The sequence below is a fragment of the Musa acuminata genome, chromosome BXJ1-7, assembly GCF_036884655.1.
Source record: "Musa acuminata AAA Group cultivar baxijiao chromosome BXJ1-7, Cavendish_Baxijiao_AAA, whole genome shotgun sequence".
Lineage (NCBI taxonomy): Eukaryota > Viridiplantae > Streptophyta > Magnoliopsida > Zingiberales > Musaceae > Musa > Musa acuminata.
In genome coordinates this window covers 25,488,612-25,508,122 of record NC_088333.1, presented here as the reverse complement: position 1 = coordinate 25,508,122, position 19,511 = coordinate 25,488,612, and the positions used below count along the sequence as shown (strand labels likewise).

At 40.7% G+C, this 19,511-nt stretch overlaps 1 non-coding gene across 1 annotated transcript; it reads right to left on the bottom strand.

Moving 5' to 3' along the window:
- Window positions 1-9,311: 9,311 nt before the first annotated feature.
- TRNAN-GUU (transfer RNA asparagine (anticodon GUU)) lies at window positions 9,312-9,385 on the bottom strand. Its single transcript has one exon. It is a non-coding gene; the product is annotated as a tRNA-Asn (tRNA).
- Between the last annotated feature and the right edge of the window lie 10,126 nt (window positions 9,386-19,511).

Sequence of the window (19,511 nt, the reverse complement as noted above, 5' to 3'; positions counted from 1 at the left end):
CTCCTATTCCCTTACAACTCCTAATTCTTCTCTAAGAAAACACCTCCTACATGAATGCCCCTCTGAATTAGGACTCTCCTAGCTAGAGTCCTAACAGAATGTCCCTTACAATTAGGATTCTCCTAGCTAGAGTCCTAATAGAATGTCCCTCTCAATTAGGACTCTCCTAGCTAGAGTCCTAACAGTTTTACATGAATGTCCCTCTCAATTAGGACTCTCCAAGCTAGAGTCCTAACAGACCCGCCCTCTTCAAATCAGCCTTGTCCTCGAGGCTGATGATTCGTGAATTTTGGGAATTTGATCTTCAAGTCATCATAGTTCTCCCAAGTGGCATCTTCTATTGGTAGGTTCGCCCACTGTATTAGCACTTCATTAGTGGGTCGTCGTCGTCGAGTTACGATTCGTCGATCAATAATGGCACTTGGCTGGGTTTGGAGTTCTATTTGGGTAGTCATATTTGGTAGGTGGCTTTGGGCTGTCTCCAAGCACCTATTTAAAACTTTCGTCTGGCTGTTGATTTGTGGGTGATATGTCGTACTCCTTTTCAATTTAGTACCCTGCATATGGAATAACGTTGTCCAAAATCTGCTCTTGAAGATGCAAGTAGAATTTGTCACAAGCACAATGCGTCCCTTATAGTATAATTCTTTTGAGTCCCAATTGTAATGAGCCATGGGACTTGGTGCTTCCTCCAATTTTTTTATAATCTTACTAGTATCTGAATCTTCCTGCCATTCCATCTTAATAACCTCAAGGAAGTCGCTGGTCGGAAGTGACACGGGCGAAACTTCAACTTGCTCGGGTAGCTGTGAAAGCGCATCTGCAAGAACATTCTATTTCCCCTTTTTATAAGTTATTTCGTAATCATATCCAAGAAGTTTTGTTACCCAGTTTTGCTGCTTAGGGGATGATATTTTTCGCTCCAAAAAGTACTTTAGGCTTTTATGGTTGGTTTTATTTTGAAATCGTCGACCAATCAAGTAGGGTCTCCACCTCGTTGCTGCACGCACAATGGCGAGCATCTCCTTATCATATGTTGACTTATTTTGATGGGAGGGAGATAATGCCTTGCTAGTGTATGCGAGTGGTCGACCATCTTGCATGAGAATGGCTCCAATTCTGACTCCAGATGCGTCGGCCTCAATAATGAAGGGTCGGTTAAAATCTGGTAGTGTTAGCACCGGCGTCGTCGTCATGGCTGTCTTAAGTTTGTCGAAGGCAGCGGAGGCTCTGTCCAACCATTGGAAGACATATTTTTTCAGTAAGGAAGTAAATGGTGCACTGATCTCGCCATTGTTTTTCACGAACTTGCAGTAGTAGCCTTCCTCTAATATGATATGCCCAAGATATTCCACCTTCTGTTGAAGAAAGCAAAAATTCATAATGGTTGTTGTGTGTTCAAAAGGTGGTTTTCGGTATGTCTTCTTCGCACACTCATATTTGATGATACCCGGATCAAAGGTCCAGCTTTGTAAAGATTTGTGCTCCCTTTCATCTAGTAATTCATCTGCTATTGGAATAAGGTATTTGTCCTTGATGGTTATGCCATTGAGAGCTCGGTAATCAACATATATTCGCCATGTTCCATCCTTCTTGCGTACAAGTAGCACCGGTGAAGAATAGAGGTTGCAACTTGGCCGAATAACTCCTTGATGTTTTTTACAATCCTATCTATTTTATCATTCTAGAGATGTGGATACCGATATGGCTGTGTATTTGCTGGAGATTTGACTGGAAAAATCATTATACAATGATCATGCCGACGAGTAAGAGGTAGGTTGTGCGGCTCGTCAAATATATCTGAAAATTCAGCAAGCAAAGGAAATAGGTTTGGAACTTCAAATTCTATTGGCTCTCCTTTAATTTGTTGCTCAAGTTGTACCAAAAAGCCCCTACATGCTTTATGCAAAACCTTCTCCATTTGTTGTGTGCAAATCATCATTACGTCGCCCTCACGTTTCCCATGCAATATCACCTGTTTCTCCTTACTGTAAAATTTTATAAATAGTTGCATAAAATTCCAAGAAATATAACCTAATGTCATCAACCATTTAATTCTGAGTATGGCCTCATGATCATCAAGAGGGAGGAGGAAGAAATCTGCAATTATCTCTTGGTCCTGCAGTAACAGTTTCATCTGCGGGCACCTATGATCACACTTCAAAATCCATCCGTTGGCGACCTTAACGACAAACCTGCTGCAATTCTCAATAGGTAAGTTCATATGGACAGCAACCTTACAGTTTAGGAAGTTATTAGTGCTGCCCGTGTCGATGAGAACAGTGATCGGTTGTTGTTTGAGAAGGCCTCCAACTTTCATCGTTTGTGAGTTTGAGTAGCCAGCTAGTGTATGCACCGTAACTTCGGTCGGTTGTGGTTCTTCTTCTGCATCTTTTTCTTCATGTTCAAAGCTCTCTTCTGAATGTTCAATGACCTCTTCTTCTATCGGTTCAATCATAAGAAGTCCTCCTTTACTACAGCGATGCTCACGGCTCCACGGCTCGTCACAATGCCAACATAACCCCTTCGCATATCGCTCCCGAAGCTCTTCTCTTGTTAACCTCTTTGGTATAGGGACTTGGTCAACATTAGGGGGGGCTAAGGGCTTCAATATTATTGGTTGAGGAGCGACCCTAGTCCTCCGAGCTTCATGGTTCAATTGCTCCTCTTGATGCCGTGCGAAAGAGATGGCTGCCATAAGCGTATACGGTTGTCACGCTTTAACTTCTCCTTGGATCTCCGGCTTCAAGCCCTCAATGAAGGTTCTCAATAGCTATTTTTGAGACCAATCAGTTTGATTAAATAACCTTTCAAACCTGGATTGGTACTCCTGAATGGTAGAGGTTTGTCGGATCTTTGCTAGTTGTCCGTCAATATTCTCGTAATCGGTTGGTCTGAAGCGGATCAGCAGTCCTTCTTTGAATTGTCGCCATGAAAGGACTCCATAAGTATGTTCAAACCAGTCAAACCACTGTATAGCATCCCCTTCAAGATATATAGCTGCAATTTTCACCATAGATGCATCCGCGATTTTATGGTACCAAAAATATCGCTCCGCGCACGAGATCCAACCAATTGGGTCTCCTTCTTCCCATCTAGGGAAGTCCACTCTCATGCATGGATAGTTGGGGTTGGTCATAGAGCTTCCCCTCTCTTGGAAGTCATATCTTTGGGCTTGGTGTGATTGGGCAAAGCTCTCTCCTTGATATGATTTCTTCGGGCTTAGTGGTCGGCCCAATCTGAGTTCGGTAAAGAGCGTCTGAATCTTATCCTCCATTCGCGCCTCCAAGGCTTCGAATTTAGCATTGATTGCCTCCTTAGATGCCATAGTATATGCCTCCAAATCTATGATGTTAAAATCTCTCTTTTATTGTTAGGTTAAAGGCATGTATAGGTTGAGAGAAGTGATGGTCGAAAGGGTTGGTGGATCGGTGGATGTAGGCTACGATTTAGGCTTGTTTTGTGGCAGTTTTGGGTGCAGTTTGAGGGTGTGTTTTGTGGAGTTTTAGGGCTGTAGATGAAAGTTTTGGATCTGTGGTAGATGGCAACAAAGGTTTGATAAAAATCAGCTTTCCAATGACACCTATTTTTAGTGATTTGGAGCATGCTTGGTCACTCAAACAATTCAGAAAATGTACCATTCAAATTCTATCATAATTGAAAACTTTGTTGGGTTTTGCCTATTCAATTTTCATCCTATTGGAAATATGATTTTTGTTAAATTCTTCTTCAATTGAGCTTTATATTAGTCCTTTGAAGTTCTTGTATTGTTCAGCCTGAAATTATTTTATATCTGAAATTTATTATGTAATGCTTTGTTTGCATTTCCTTGTTTGATAAAGGCACATGCATATCTTCGTTGTTCCGCATGTGCTTCTGATATGTGTCAATGTTATGGTTCATACTACCCTTTTTGTACTCTGGTGTCTTGTGGGATATTGTGAACCTTTGCCAGAAAAGGTAAAGGGAGTTATGCTTAGAGCCCGCGATTGCTCTGCCGGCCCCATTGACTTCACTCAGACGTGGGTGGATGGAGCTCCCAAACGTGGGAGACTTATGCTTGGTGGTCATCCAGAAATGGATGGACCATATTATGTTATGATCCCACTTCACTTTCTATCTGTTTGATATAAAATTCAGAGCCGACCTAGCACTGGGTAGGGTTAGAGGGCTCGAGTAGGAAAGGGCTACCCGTGGATGGAGTCGAGAACTCATCACGGCGTGGACAGAAGGTAAACCTTTGTGATTTTAGCCGTTATGTTAGTGTAAGTAACTTTTTTAGCCGTGGCCTCGGGGCCGTCGCGGCTTGGTTCGGGTCCGGAAGGCGGTGATCTCCTTGGGGGCGCTCCTTGAGGTCTCCCGGCGGCCGAGCTCGGTGGTTCGGGTCGGGAGGTCGGTTCGGCAGCTCGGGTCACCCGGTCGGGTCGGCGGCTCGGGTCGGGAGGCAGCTCCGCCGCAGCTTCGGGAAGAGGCAACACCGTCTTGCACCTGCACACAGGTCGGGCCGGGAGCTCAGCCCGACCCCTCCGACGATCAAGTTAGAGAAGGATGTGGAGGGGATTGTGGATGAGGCAGAAGAAGAGCCTCTCAGTGTTGTGTTTGAGTGAGTTCCCCCCCCTCTCCCGGCCCCTCCGACGATCAAGTTAGAGAAGGATGTGGAGGGGATTGTGGATGAGGCAGAAGAAGAGCCTCTCAGTGTTGTGTTTGAGTGAGTTCCCCCCCCTTTTGCTTAGGACTCAGGGGTATTTATAGAGGAGGTTTGATGTTACCTGATGTAGCTGTCTGCAGGGCAGGACTGTACCTTTGGTTGCGTGGGAGGCCGAGCTGCTGCAGGGTATGGCGAGCCTCGGGCAGTGCGTTGGTCAGGGGGATGACGTGTCACATTGCCATTTTTTGCCATATCAAGTGAAATAGTAAGACTTCATGGTATTCCAAAGGAGATCATCTCTGATAGAGACTCCAGATTTCTCTCTAGATTCTGTAGAAGATTGTAGGAATCTAAGGCCCCTAAAGTGAAGTTTAGTACTGCATATCATCCTCAGACTGATGGTCAGTCAGAAAGAACAATTCAAACACTTGAGGATTTGCTTAGAGCCTATGTTATGGATTGGAGAGGTGAATGAGATAAGGATATTTCACTTGTTGAGTTCACTTATAATAATAGTTATCATTCAAGTATTCAGATGTCTCCTTATGAAGCTTTATATGGGCGAAAGTGCATAACACCTATATGTTGGGAGGAAGTTGGTGACAGAAAGCTGTTAGCACCGGACAAGGTACAAGAAACTTCCGAGAAAATTCAAGTTATAAGGAAAAGGTTAAAAACTGCTCAGAGTCGTCAAAAGAGTTATGCCGACAATAGAAGACAAGATATTGAGTTTGAAATCGGAGATTTTGTATTCTTGAAAGTCTCCCCTTCCAAAGGCATTATCAGGTTTGGGAAGAAAGGAAAGTTAAGCCCTAGATTTATTGGACCTTTTGAGGTTCTTGAGAGGGTTGGTTCTGTCGCTTACAGGATTGCCTTGCCACCAACATTGAGTCATGTCTATGATATATTTCATGTCTCGATTATTAGGAAGTATATATATGACCCTTCTCACATCATTAAGTATGAGCCGGTGGAGATTGATAAAGATTTATCTTATTGGAAGAGCCAATTCAGATTGTTGATAAGAAAGAAAAAGTCCTAAGGAATCGGGTCATCCCACTGGTTCAAGTAATTTGGAGACATCATTCTGGAGAGGAGACAACTTGGGAGCTAAAGGAGGAAATAAAAAAGGTGTATCCCAGTCTTTTCATCGATAGAGGTACGATAAATTTAGAGGACTAAATTTTTCTTTTAAGGGGGGAGAGTGTTACACCCCTCATTTCCGAATTTTCTTATAAATTTCTGGTGATAATGTAAGCATTTATTTTAAATTGACAAAAGAAATAGAGTATGAATCAGAGGTAACTCATTTGTAAGATTTGGGAGATCTGTTCAAAAAAAAAAAAAGAAAGAATCTGAGGACCTATATGTAAACCCTAAGGACCTAATTGTGAATATGATAAAAACAAGGACTAAACTGCAAAACGCACAAAATGACAAATTCTACCGTTTAAGCCTCTCTGCCTTCGTTCTTAAGGAAGCAGAGAAGGCAGCTCGTGGGTGATCAGGGAAAGAAAGAAAGAAGAAGAAGAAGAAGAAGAAGAAAAAAAAAAAAGGGGTTTTTAGGGTTCTTGCTTTAATCTTTTCACTTCGGGTCAAAATTCTCAAAGGCAAGTGTTCTAACCCCATCCTACAGAATTTTTAGTCTCTGTTTTTATGTTGATTCAAAATAAATTGATGGATTTCTATTTAGAAACTGACATGTCTCTCTTTGGACATAGAACCATGGATTTTGAAGTTTTTTTTCGGTAAACTGACCCCTATACACTGTTTCAGCTATAAGTTTTAGTACAAAATGTGAATTCGGGCAGGAACTATTTTGTTTGAAATTAGACTCTTATATCTTCCTTTTGACACTGATTTTGTAGATTTTGGACACCGAATAATTACCCAAACATCTGTTTCAAATGAGCCTATAGACGCTGTAAAATAGGGTTCAAGATTTCTGACCTGTCGATACTAAAATGCCTATAACTCCCTGTTGAAAATTCCGATTTGTACCAAACTGATTTTATTTGAAACTAGACTTGAAAATATTTCTTTTGACATATAGTTTAAAAATTTTGGAATTCAATTGCCTACCCTATTATCTTTTGAATATGACCCTATAAATTCTGCAAAACAGTGATTGTGTTTTTGACCTTGTGGTAGCAAATCAAAGGTAACTCCGTGTTGGGAACCCTGTTTCATATGAAATTTGTTTCATCAGAATATAGATTGATATATGGTTCGACCATAGCTTTCTTATGGGTATTGGAGCATAATTGATATTCTGAAGTATTTGTTTGATGTGCCACTGGAATTCTATCCGAAATCGAGCTTTGGTCGATTTTGCGTATTATGTTCCGTTCCTTTGGATATTTGAATTCGTCTAACCTTCTTATTGGAATTGAGCAAAATATGATTGCTTGGAATCCCTGTATACTCTTGTTTCCATTTCATTCCAATTCTGAATACATTTGTGAGAGATTTGTTCTTTGTTTCGTATTGTCTCGAAAAGGCACATGCACGTTTTGTTGTTCCGCGTGTGCTTCCGATATATGCTACTTATTGTTAAAACTGCCCTCTTGTACTCTGGTGTGTGGGATTGTCTGGACCTTTGCCAGAAATGGTAAAGGGTATGCGCTTATTGCCCGCTCTGTGGGATATTCTGGACCTTTGCCAGAAATGGTAAAGGGTATGTGCTTAGAGCCTGCGATGCTCTGCCGGCCCCCTCTGACTTCACCTAGACGTGGGTGGATGGAGCTCCCAGACGTGGGAGACTTTTGTCAGGTGGTCATTCAGAAATGGATGAATCACATTCTGACTGAGATCCCACTACACCTTCTATATGTTTGATATGACATCCAGAGTTTTGGTGAGTTGTTTCTGTTCATGCTCTAGATAAGAATGATATGATTGCAACGTAAAGGACGACGTTTGAGCTTCTGTACGATAATTGTTTTTTATATGCTCTGAAATGCTCCATTCATTGATGATTTTACTTCGAAATGTTCCATATGCCGTTGATATGCTTCGAAACATTTTATATGTCATTGATAAGCTCCGATATGTTTCTTTTGTTACTGATATGCTCCAATTACTCTATGCCCCATCTGTCAGGAACCAAATATGCAAGATTGAAAGGACAATTGTGTTTCTGCTCCTAATGATATTATGTCTACGAAATCGTATATTCTGCCTTGTATTTTGAAACTGTATCTCTTTGGAAATTGTACTATTTTGATATGGATATATTAGTCACTTGCTGAGCTCTTTATGCTCACCCCGTTTGTTGATAAATTTTTCAGGATAGCGTATTGCATGCTTAAATGTTAAGATTGGGCTGAGGCGGTGGAAAGTTTAGAAGATTTTGGGCACATCTTTGTTAGCATATGTGTATTAGTTGTATAAGATACTCTACATCTTATGAAATGTGACGATGAATCTAAACGTGTGGATTTTGTGTAAGATAAAGGATCCCTCATGTATAGGATTTTGGAATGTTAAGTTAAATTTATGTAATGATATGATCTTATGGTAATCGTTGGTTTGGTGACTGCATAGACTTCCCCACTTGTGAATTTTATGTTGTGGTTATTATTTTGATGAGTTAAGTTCAGTTGTTTGAATTATCGAGTGATGTGTGGGATGTTTATGAACTGCACAGGGTTATGAATTTGTAGACTATAGAGGTGAAATTTTTTATCTGAATGTTTTCTTAGTGACCTCAAATGTGTGTTTGGATCTTGGATTAGTTGTGATGAAAATTTTAAATATTATCGATATTTTGAGGGGCGTGACAACAAAAGAGAGATCTTAACATCACAGATTTGGAGTCTTATAATATGGCATCTGAGGAGGCAATCAATACTAAATTTGAAGCCTTTGAGGCACAAATGGAGGATTAGATTCGGACTCTCCTTACCGAATTCAGTTTGGGCCGACCACCTAGCCCGAAGAAATCACATCAAGGAGAGAGCTCTAACTATTTTTTGGTAAGTAAAAGTAAATTGATTATGTGTAAAGTTTCTACAAATAGCTTTATCTATACAAGTCATAGACAAAGCCAAGTAACTCAGAGTGCGAATGCGATAGTTATGACTATAACTCCTAATTATAGTCAACATAGAAAATATTTATCCAGATATATCAAAACTACATATGGGTACATAATTTGGCATAATTCCCAAGATCTTTAGCTAAAAGCAAAATTAAATTTGATAAAAATATCTTTTTCTATTTGGGTAAAGTGCTCCGTTTTGAGATCTTGCTCCATACAGGATCTTGAGTCTCTAATAATCTCTTTCAAGAGCTTAGCATTGTTTGTATGTTGACATTCAAAGATTCTGTTACATCTCTCCTTCCACATCCACCAAATAGCGCATCTGAAAGTAACCTAGTTTCTTCTTGTTGCATATAAAGGCATGATTCCAATCTCTAGTATTTCTCAAGCATGATTCTAATCTCTAGTATTTCTCAAGTTTAGCCCCCTTTCATCTTTCGGTTTGCATTGTATTTCTCAAGTTTAGCCCCCCTTCATCTTTCGGTTTGCAAATGCTATCAATAATAATATGAGTTATTAAAAAGATTTTTCCGCTCTAGTATTTCTCAAGTTTAGCCCCCCTTCATCTTTCGGTTTGCAAATGCTATCAATAATAATATGAGTTATTAAAAATTTTTCCGCTAGAGGAAGGGCTTGAACCTTCGACCTTGTGGTTAACAGCCACACGCTCTAACCATCTGAGCTACTCCAGCTGTGTGTAAAAGGAGTGCAACACGAGGACTTCCTAGGGGTATAAATCAATGAGTAAGTTGGAGATGCGGGGTATAAATCAATGAGGACTTCCCAGGAGAGAGCTCTAACCAATCACATCATGCCCAAAGAGATGACTTCCACGAGAGGGGAGGCTCTATGACCGACCCCAACTATTCGCGCATGAGAGTGGACTTCCCTAGATGGGAAGAAGGAGACCAAATTGGTTGGATCTCGCGCGCGGAGCGATATTTTCGGTACCATAAAACTGCGGATGCATCCACGGTGGAAATTGCAGCTATACATCTTAAAGGGGATGCCATACAATGGTTTGATTGGTTTGAACACACTTATGGAGTTCTTTCATGGCGGCAATTCAAAGAAGGACTACTGATCCGCTTCGGACCAACTTATTACGAGAACAGTGACGGACAACTAGCAAAGATCCGACAAACCTCCACCATTCAGGAGTACCAAACCAGGTTTGAAAGGTTATCTAATCAAACTCGTGATTGGTCTGAAAAACAACTATTGGGGACCTTTATTGAGGGCTTAAAGCCGGAGATCCGGGGAGAAGTTAAGGCGCGACAACCATACACGCTTTTGGCAGCCATCTCTTTTGCACGACTTCAAGAGGAGCAATTGAACCATGAAGCCCGGATGACTAGGATCACTCCATGACCTACAATATTAAAGCCCTCAGCCCCCCCTACTATCAACCGAGTCCCTACACCGAAAAGGTTAACAAGAGAAGAACATCGGGAGCGATCTGCGAAGGGGTTATGTTGGCATTGCGACGAGTCGTGGAGCCGCGAGCATCGCTGTAAAAAAGGTAGACTTCTTATGATTGAACCAGTAGAAGAAGAGGTCATTGAACATCTAGAAGAGAGCCTTGAACATGAAGAAGAAGATATGGAAGAAGAGCCACAACCGACCGACATTACGGTACACGCACTAGCCGGCTACTCAAATCCGCAAATGATGAAAGTTGGAGGCCTTCTCAAACAACAGCCGATCACTGTTCTCATCAACACGGGTAGCACTAATAACTTCCTGAATAGTAAGGTTGTTGCTCGGATGACACTACATATTGAAGGTTGCAGCAAGTTCGATGTAAAGGTTGCCGACGGCAGAATCCTAAAGTGCGACCAAAGATGCCCGCAAGTGAAACTATTACTACAAGACCAAAAAATTATCATCAATTTCTTCCTCCTACCAATCGATGACTATGAGGCAGTGCTTGGTATAGAATGGCTGACTACACTAGGTGATGTCTCTTGAAACTTTTCTAAATTAATTATGAAATTCTATTGTAAGGGCAAACATATCATCCTACGCGGGAAGCGCGAAAGCAACGTTACCACTATTTCGACCCAATGAATGGAGAAAGTTTTGCACAAGGTAAATGGTGGCTTTTTGATCAAAATAGAAATTGAAGATATTTGCTGAACCATGCGGTCTTCCTCCTTCTCGGCAACATGACCATCGAATTCCAATCCTTCCAGGCAAGCCACCAGTGAACACTCGACCGTACCGATATCCTCACCTCCAAAAAGATGAAATTGAAAAGATCATAAAGGAGATGCTTGAAACAGGGGTGATTCGGCCAAGGTGCAGCCCCTATTCCTCACCGGTGCTACTTGTACGCAAGGACGGAACTTTGCGGATGTGCATCGACTACCGAGCTTTAAATGACATCACCGTCAAGGACAAGTACCCAATACCAGTGGTGGATGAACTTCTTGATGAATTGAAAGGAGCTTGAGTCTTTACGAAGTTGGACCTCCGATCCGGTTACCACCAAATTCGGGTATGTGACGATGACATTCCAAAAACTGCATTTCGCACACATGATGGCCATTATGAATTCTTGGTAATGCCTTTTAGACTCACTAATGCTCCTTCAACCTTTCAAAGTCTCATGAATGATTTATTTCGTAGCTTTCTTCATAAATTTGTGCTGGTATTTTTCGATGATATTCTCGTTTACAACCCTTCTCTTGAGACTTACTTTCAGCATTTACGGATTGTTTTGACGATCCTTCGGGAGAATACTCTATTTGTTAAGCAACCAAAGTGCAGCTTTCTCCAGCAAAAAGTAGAGTACCTTGGGCATATAATATCAGAAGAATGAGTGGCGGTAGACCCAACAAAAATTGCGGCAATGCAAGGCTGGCCGAAACCTACAAACGTGAAATTACTACGGGGGTTCCTTGGACTAACGGGCTACTACCGAAAATTTGTTAAGGACTATGGGAAGATCAGTGCACCACTCACTTCTTTACTGAAAAAAGATGCTTTCCAATGGTCATACAAAGCCTCTGCTGCATTCGACAAACTTAAAGCAGCCATGACAACGACGCCGGTGCTTGCGCTACCAGATTTCAATAGACCCTTCATCATTGAGGCCGACGCATCTAGAGTCGGAATTGGAGCCGTTCTCAGGCAAAATGGTCGACCACTCGCATACACTAGCAAGGCATTATCTCCCTCCCATCAAAACATATCAGTATATGATAAAGAGATGCTTGCCATTATACACGCAGTAACGAGGTGGAGACCCTACCTGATCGACCGGCGATTTCAAATAAAAACTGACCATAAAAGCCTCAAGTACTCTTTGGAGCAAAAGATATCATCCCCTGAGCAGCAAAAATGGGTAACCAAACTTCTTGGATTTGATTATGAAATTATTTACAAAAAGGGGAAAGAAAAAGTTGTTGCAGATACACTCTCACGGCTATCTGAACAAGCTAAGGTTTCAGCCATCTCCCTTCCTACCACCGGTCTCCTTGAGGACATTAGGGAATAATGGAAGAAGGATCTAGAGATCAGCAATATCATAAAAAATTGGAAGAGGATCCAAGTGCAATAGCCCACTACACCTGGGATTCGAGGGATCTATGCTACAAAGGTCGCATTGTAAACCTGACTCCTCTTGCATCACAATCATCTTGCATGAAATTCACTCCATACCTTCAGCAGGGCACTCTGGATTCCTAAGAACCTACAAAAGAGTGAAGCAAAATTTTTATTGGAGAGGGATGAAAGAAATTATTGCTGAATATGTGGCACAATGTGATGTATGTCAACAGCACAAGGGTGAAACTGTGGCAAATCCAGGGAAGCTACAACCACTGCCCATACCAGACTTAGTGTGGACTGACATCTCCATGGACTTCATTGAAGGGCTGCCATCTTCCAAAGGTAAAAAGCATGATTCTCGTGATGGTTGATCGACTTACGAAATATGCTCATTTTTGTGCTGTGAGAAATCCTTACACTACTGTTAGTATTGCCCAGATTTTCATAGAAAATATTATTAAACTGCATGGGATGCCAAGGTCCATCGTAAGTGATCGTGACAAGATCTTCACTAGTAAATTTTGGACCGAGTTATTTCAATTACAAGGCACCAAACTCAAGATGAGCACAGCGTATCATCCACAAACTGACGGCCAAACAGAGGTGGTAAATAGGTGCTTAGAGACGTACCTCTGGTGTTTCGCTAGCGACCGACCAAAAGAGTGGACAAAATGGCTTCCCTGGGTCGAATGGTGGTATAATACTACATATCATTCATCTACAAAATGTGCCCCTTATGAAGCATTGTATGGTCGACCAGCCCTTGTGATTCCAAAGTATGTAATTGGCTCGGCCAAGGTAGATCAGGTTGACCAAGAATTGATTGATAGGGACAAACTCTTACAACTGTTAAAAGATAATCTCTCTACCACTCAAGCCAGAATGAAGCAGCAAGCCGACACACGACGAAGTAAAAGAGAATTTTCAGTGGGAGATTGGGTTTATCTTCGCCTACAACCATACAAGCAACTCTCTATCAACACTCAAGCCTCCATGAAGCTATCCCCATGTTTTTATGGGCCCTATCAGATCACAGAGTGTATTGGAGCCGTGACGTACAGACTTAAATTACCTGAGGATGCCAAAATTCACCCTATCTTCCACGTATCATGCCTAAAGCCCAAGTTGGGAGAACATGAGTCATCCTAAATCCAACTGCCCAACACAACTGAGGATGGAGTTGTTCAAGCCCAACCACAAGCCAACCTCGATCGTAGGATCGTGATGCGTCGCCGACATCCCTCTACTGAAGTACTAGTGCATTGGAATAATCTACCACTTGAAGACGCCACATGGGAACCATATGAGGAGCTGAAGACCCGGTTCCTTGAGTTCATGGAATCTCAGCCTTAAGGACAAGGCTGATTTGAAGAGGGCGGGTCTGTTAGGACTCTAGCTAGGAGAGTCTTAATTGAGAGGGACATTCATGTATGAGGTTTTTTCTTAGAGAAAAATTAGGAGTTGTAAGGGAATAGGAGTCTTGAGTAGGAGTTATATTAGGAGTTGGTTAGAAGTAAGAGTCTTAAGTAGGAGTCCTATTAGGAGTTAGGGTTTAGAAGTGTAATATCCCTCACTTTTGAAAATTATTAATAAAGATTTATTTATAAATCAGAGGACCTATATGTAAATATAGAAATTTCAAGGACTAAACTGTTAAGTTGTAAAAAGAAGAAAAGAAAGAAAATCGAAAATTTCGGTTTTATCCCACCGCCTCCCACGCTCTCTCTGTTTCTTCGAGAAACAGAGAGAAGCAGTGGGGCGTGGGGAGAAGAAGAAGAGAAGTAGAGGGAGAAGAGAAGAAGAGGGAAAAGAAGAGAGGAAGAAGAGGGAGAAGAGAAGAAAAGAAGAAGTAGAAGAGAGGGAAGATGGAGAGGAGAAAGAGAGGCAGCTGCAGTAGCTAGGGCTGCAGCACCTCTGTTTCCCGCAGGTGGAAACAGAGGAAAGGATGTGTGGGGCGTTGAGGATGAAAAGGGAAGAAGAAGAAGAAGAAGAAGAAGAGAGGAGGATAGGTGCGGCAAGGCTGCAGCGAGGAGGTGTGTGGCCTTGGGGAGGAAAAGGGAAGAGGAGAAGAAGAGAAGGAGAAGAAGAGGGAAAAGAGAGGGAAGACGGAGAGGAGCGAGAGGTGGCAGCAGCTAGGGCTGTAGCACCTCTGTTTCCTGTAGGTGGAAACAGAGTAGACGTGTGTGGTGTCGGGTAGGAGAAGAGCAGAAGAAGAAGAAGAGGAAGAGAAGAAGAAGGGGAAGCAGGAGAAGAGGTTGTGATACCTCTGTTCCCTGCAGAGGAAACAGAGGAGAGGGTGTGTGTGACGCCGAGAAGAAGAAGGGGAGGAAGGAGAAGAAGAGAAGAAGAAGAAAGGAAGGAGAAGGAAGAGGAGAAGGGAAAGAAGTAGCTGCGGCTGTGGCAGCTGCAGCTGTGGCAGGGAAAGAGGAAGAGAAAAGAAGAAGGGAAGGAGAGGAAGAAGAGAAGGGAAAGAAGGGGCTGTGGCTGCGGCGATGGCAGCTGCAGTTGGAAGAGAAGAAGGAGAGGAAGATGAGCAGGGGAGGAAGAAGAGGTTGTGGCCGCGGCTGAGGCTGCGACTGCAGTAGTGCAGCTGGGAAAGAAGAGAAAGAAAGGAAGAAGAAGAGAAAGGAAAAGGGAAGAAGAGAGGAAGAGGAGAAGGAGAGGAAATAGAGCAGGGGAGAAAGAAGAGGCTACGGCTGTGGTGGCTGCGGCCATGGTTGCGACTGCGACTGCGGCAGTTGCAGCTGGGAAAGAAAAGAAAGGAAAGGGGGAAAAAGGGGCTGCGGACGGGATTGCGGCCGTAGTGGCAGCGACTGCATATGCAGCAGTTATATCTGCGAGAGAAGGGAGGAAGGAAGGTAGTGCGGTGGAAGGGGCTGCGATTGTGGCAGCGGCAGCGGCAGCGGCTGTGGCAGCTACGTTTGGGAAAGAAAAAGAAGGAATGAGATTAAGAGAGAGCAGGTGACTGTGCCTCGATGTTCGACACGTGGTGTAGTTATGAAGAAAGGAAGAAAACGGGAGCACAAAATGAAACAAAGAGAGGACACGGAGGAAAAGTAGAAGGATTTGGGCTGGCACCTTCTTTGGATCTTCGGATCGAAATCTTTGAAAGGCAAGTTCCCTGATCATTTCTCCTATAATTGCTCTGATATTTCTTATTGCAAGTTTCCTGATCGTTTCTCCTGTAATTATTATAATCTTTCCTATTGCAAGTATCCTGATCTTTCCTCACTACAATTTTATCTCTACATTTGCTTTGAATATGAGGAACTTTGAATTGTTCTAGCCTTGCACTTGATATATCTCCTGTTTAGACGTAACGATTCGAATCTGTGCAACTTCCAAGATTCTGACCTTTCTACCTTGTTATGATTATAACTTCATGTATTGACATCTGATTTGGACAAAACTTATTTGATCAAAATATAGACTCATAAACCTTTGTTTTGATTGCATATTTTAAGAATTCAGAGTAAGTTTGTCTGCCCAAACTTTTGTTTCAAATGAGCCTACTGATTTTGCGAAACAGGGATCGTAATTTCTGACCTTTTGATACTGAACTGCTTATAAGTCCCTGTTGCAAATGTTGATTTATTCAAAGCTTATTTCATTGGAAACTAGACTCGTAGATCTTTCTTTTGATATATGGATTGAAAGATTTGGAATCCAAACACCTGCCCAGTTATCTGTTGAATCTGACATTATGAATTCTGCCAAACAGAGATTTTGTTCTACGACCCTTGTTTACCAAATTATTTGTAACTCTCTCTATTGGACAGTTCAATTCATATGAAGCCTGTCTTATTTGAAAGTATAATCCAATGATATATTTTTGAGTAAATTGGAGCACGATTGATAGTTTGAATCATTTGTTCAATGTGCCTCTTGTATTCTACCAGAAATCGAGCTTTGGTCGATTTCTAATATTCTGGTTTCATTCCTTTGGAAATTGATATCTTTAGCTTTCTTATTCAATTGAGCTTTATATTGCTGCTTTGAATTCTTGTATGCTCTTGTCCTTAAAGTTATTTGCATTCTTGAAAACTATTGTGTAACGTTTATGCTATATCGTATTGACTCATTTAGGCACATGTGTATCCCATTGTTCCGCATTTGCTTTCGATATGTGCCTATTCCATTTCCTTTCAAAATCCGAATACCATTGTGAAAGATTATTGATTGCATCGTATTGTCTCGAAAAGGCACATGTACGTTTTGTTGTTCCGCGTGTGCTTCCGATATATGCTACTTATTGATAAAACTGCCCTCTTGTACTCTGGTGTTTGTGGGATTGTCTGGACCTTTGCCAGAAATGGTAAAGGGTGTTATTCTGTACCTTTGCCAGAAATGGTAAAGGGTATGTGCTTAGAGCCTGCGATGCTCTGCCGGCCCCCTTTGGCTTCACCTAGACGTGGGTGGTGTTAGGATCGAGAGCACTAAGAGGGGGGGTGAATTAGTGCAGCGGAAATCTTACAGCAATTTAAAAGCTAAAGCTGCGTTCGTCCGATAAAAAATGATTTCGATATAAAAGCAGACGTGGGCGTTCATCATAAATGTTTCAATCCAATTTAAGTCATGAATATCAATGTTTTCATATTGTGAGTATCAATTCATGACTACCACAAGATATTATTTGTGACTTCAATTTTACAAGATCAAGATTATGATTTAGATAAAACTTATTCAAATTAAATCATTAACTTGAAGTTCATAATCAAGTCATTAAAATTAATTTCGAGATTCATAAAATATCATGAAATCATTAATCTCGATCAAATGGGAAAAGCATTTTTTAAGAGATTCTTTTTCATCTAAGTATGCCTTAGTCTTTATATGCCAAATTAAGATAAGCAATAAAGTTCAAGACATAATGCAAAGAAATCTTGTATTATATGATATCAAGGCTCATAATTCATTCGAAAAGATATAGTACAAAGAGCAACTTGAAACATTCTTATCAAGATCACATTTTAAAACATTCCAAGTTTCAAGATATCAATATGACACTTCATTGAATTGCGTTTCATTTGAAGAACTCCTTTTTTGATAAATGTAGGGAGCATAATGAACGATCTTGATTTATAAAGAGCTCCATGTTATAATTACCAAGATCATGATTTTAATAATTATTCTCTTTAGCAAAGAATCACAAAAGCACTTTATTTTTGCATAAGAAATCTCATTGTATTATGATTTATAAATTCTTTTTCTGCACATGAATCATAGGAGATATGAACGTGAAACAAATCTTTGTAAGCAAAAAACACTATCATTCATATTTCAAGATGGAATTTATAAGCAGGAATCATTTCATCAAATCCATTTTAGAAAAATATTTTTCATAAGTGTATTAGAAAATCTGATTGTTAGGATACCAATTGTTAAGTGAATCCGAAAATGAAATTAACACTTTCATATATTCAAACATGATTTTTGCTATAGATCTTGAAATTAAGTCAAGAAGATCAAACAAGCTCATGATCATGGATAACTTAAAATCACATGCATAAAATTGTTAATAACCATTTCATATTACATCTTTATGCATTACTTTAAATCAAACGTGATTTCATTCAACAATGTTAATCAAACATGATACACATTATTACTTCTTAATCATGATCAAAATCATTTTGTTTGTTTATCATAAAATATGCAATATTATTTTCGAAATTATCAGTATGATCATAATTTTTGTATTTTTATTTTTAAACATGTAATTTTCAAGAAAATTAATTCTAAACTAAAAAAGAAAATATATCATGAAAGCATCAAGTAATTTCAAAATAAACCAAAGGCATTTTAATTACCTCAATGTCGTAGGCTAGTAAGGCGTAGTTTGCCGCCTCGCTTTTGTTGACTTTCTCGTCTTCAGATGAGCTCGATTCATCCCAATTTTTGTTCTTCTTCTTGCATTTAAAGCAAGTAGTTCCATTCTTTTTGCTTTTTAATTTTCGTTTCATTTGTAGTTTAAGTTCACCATCACTTGAGCTTATGCTCGAGTGGTCTTCAAATGTTCTATGTCCCAAATCCTTCCTGTTCTTTGGAAGGTGGTTCTCAAGTACTTCACGTGCATTGCACGTCATTTCATATGTGATCAATGAACCAATTAGTTCTTCAAGTGGAAATTGGTTCAAGTTTTTCGATTCTTGAATAGCAGTTACTTTTGAATCCCAAGTTTTAGAAAGTGAGCGCAAAACTTTGTTAACGAGTTCAAAATCCGAAAAGCTTTTACCAAGTGATTTTAAACCATTGACGACATCCGTAAAACGGGTGTACATGTCAACAACGGTTTCGCTTGGTTTCATATGAAAAAGCTCGAAATCAAGCAGTAAAATATTAACTTTCGAGTCTTTGACTCTACTAGTTCCCTCGTGCGTGATTTCAAGAGTGCGCCAAATATCGAAAGCCGTTTCACACGTAGAAATCCAATTGAACTCATTTTTGTCCAATGCGCAAAATAAGGCATTCATAGCCTTTGCGTTTAAGGAAAAATTCTTCTTCTCCAAATCCGACCATTCGTTCATCGGTTTGGAGGGAAGTTGAAAACCGTTTTCAATGATATTCCATAAATCCAGATTTAGAGAAATTAAGAAAACTCTCATTCGAGTTTTCCAATAAGTGTAGTCCAATCCGTTAAAGAACGGTGGACGAAAGACCGAACAGCCCTCTTGAAAAGTCATTTCTCTCGGGTGTAAATCCGAAATGAGAAATACCCCGCTCTGATACCAATTGTTAGGATCGAGAGCACTAAGAGGGGGGGGGGGTGAATTAGTGCAGCGGAAATCTTACAGCAATTTAAAAGCTAAAGCTGCGTTCGTCCAATAAAAAATGATTTCGATATAAAAGCAGAATCACAGTGCAGTTTGCGTCTAAGCGCAGTTTTGCGTCTAAGCGCAGTTTGCGTCTAAACACAGTTTGCGTCTAAACACAGTTTGAGTCTAAGCGCAGTTTGCGTCTAAGCACAGTTTGCGTCTAAGCGCAGTTTGCGTCTAAGCGTAGTTTGCGTCTAAACTCAGTTTTACGTCCAAACGCAGTTTTACGTCCAAACGCAGTTTTACGTCTAAACGCAGTTTTACGTCTAAACGCAGTTTTGCGTCTAAACGCAGTTTTGCGTCTAAACGCAGTTTTACGTCTAAACGCAGTTTTACGTCTAAACGCAGTTTTGCGTCTAAACGCAGTTTTACGTCTAAACGTAATTTTACGTCTAAATGTAGTTTTGCGTCTAAAAGCAGTTTTGAACCTTGAAAAGCGTTTTACGTA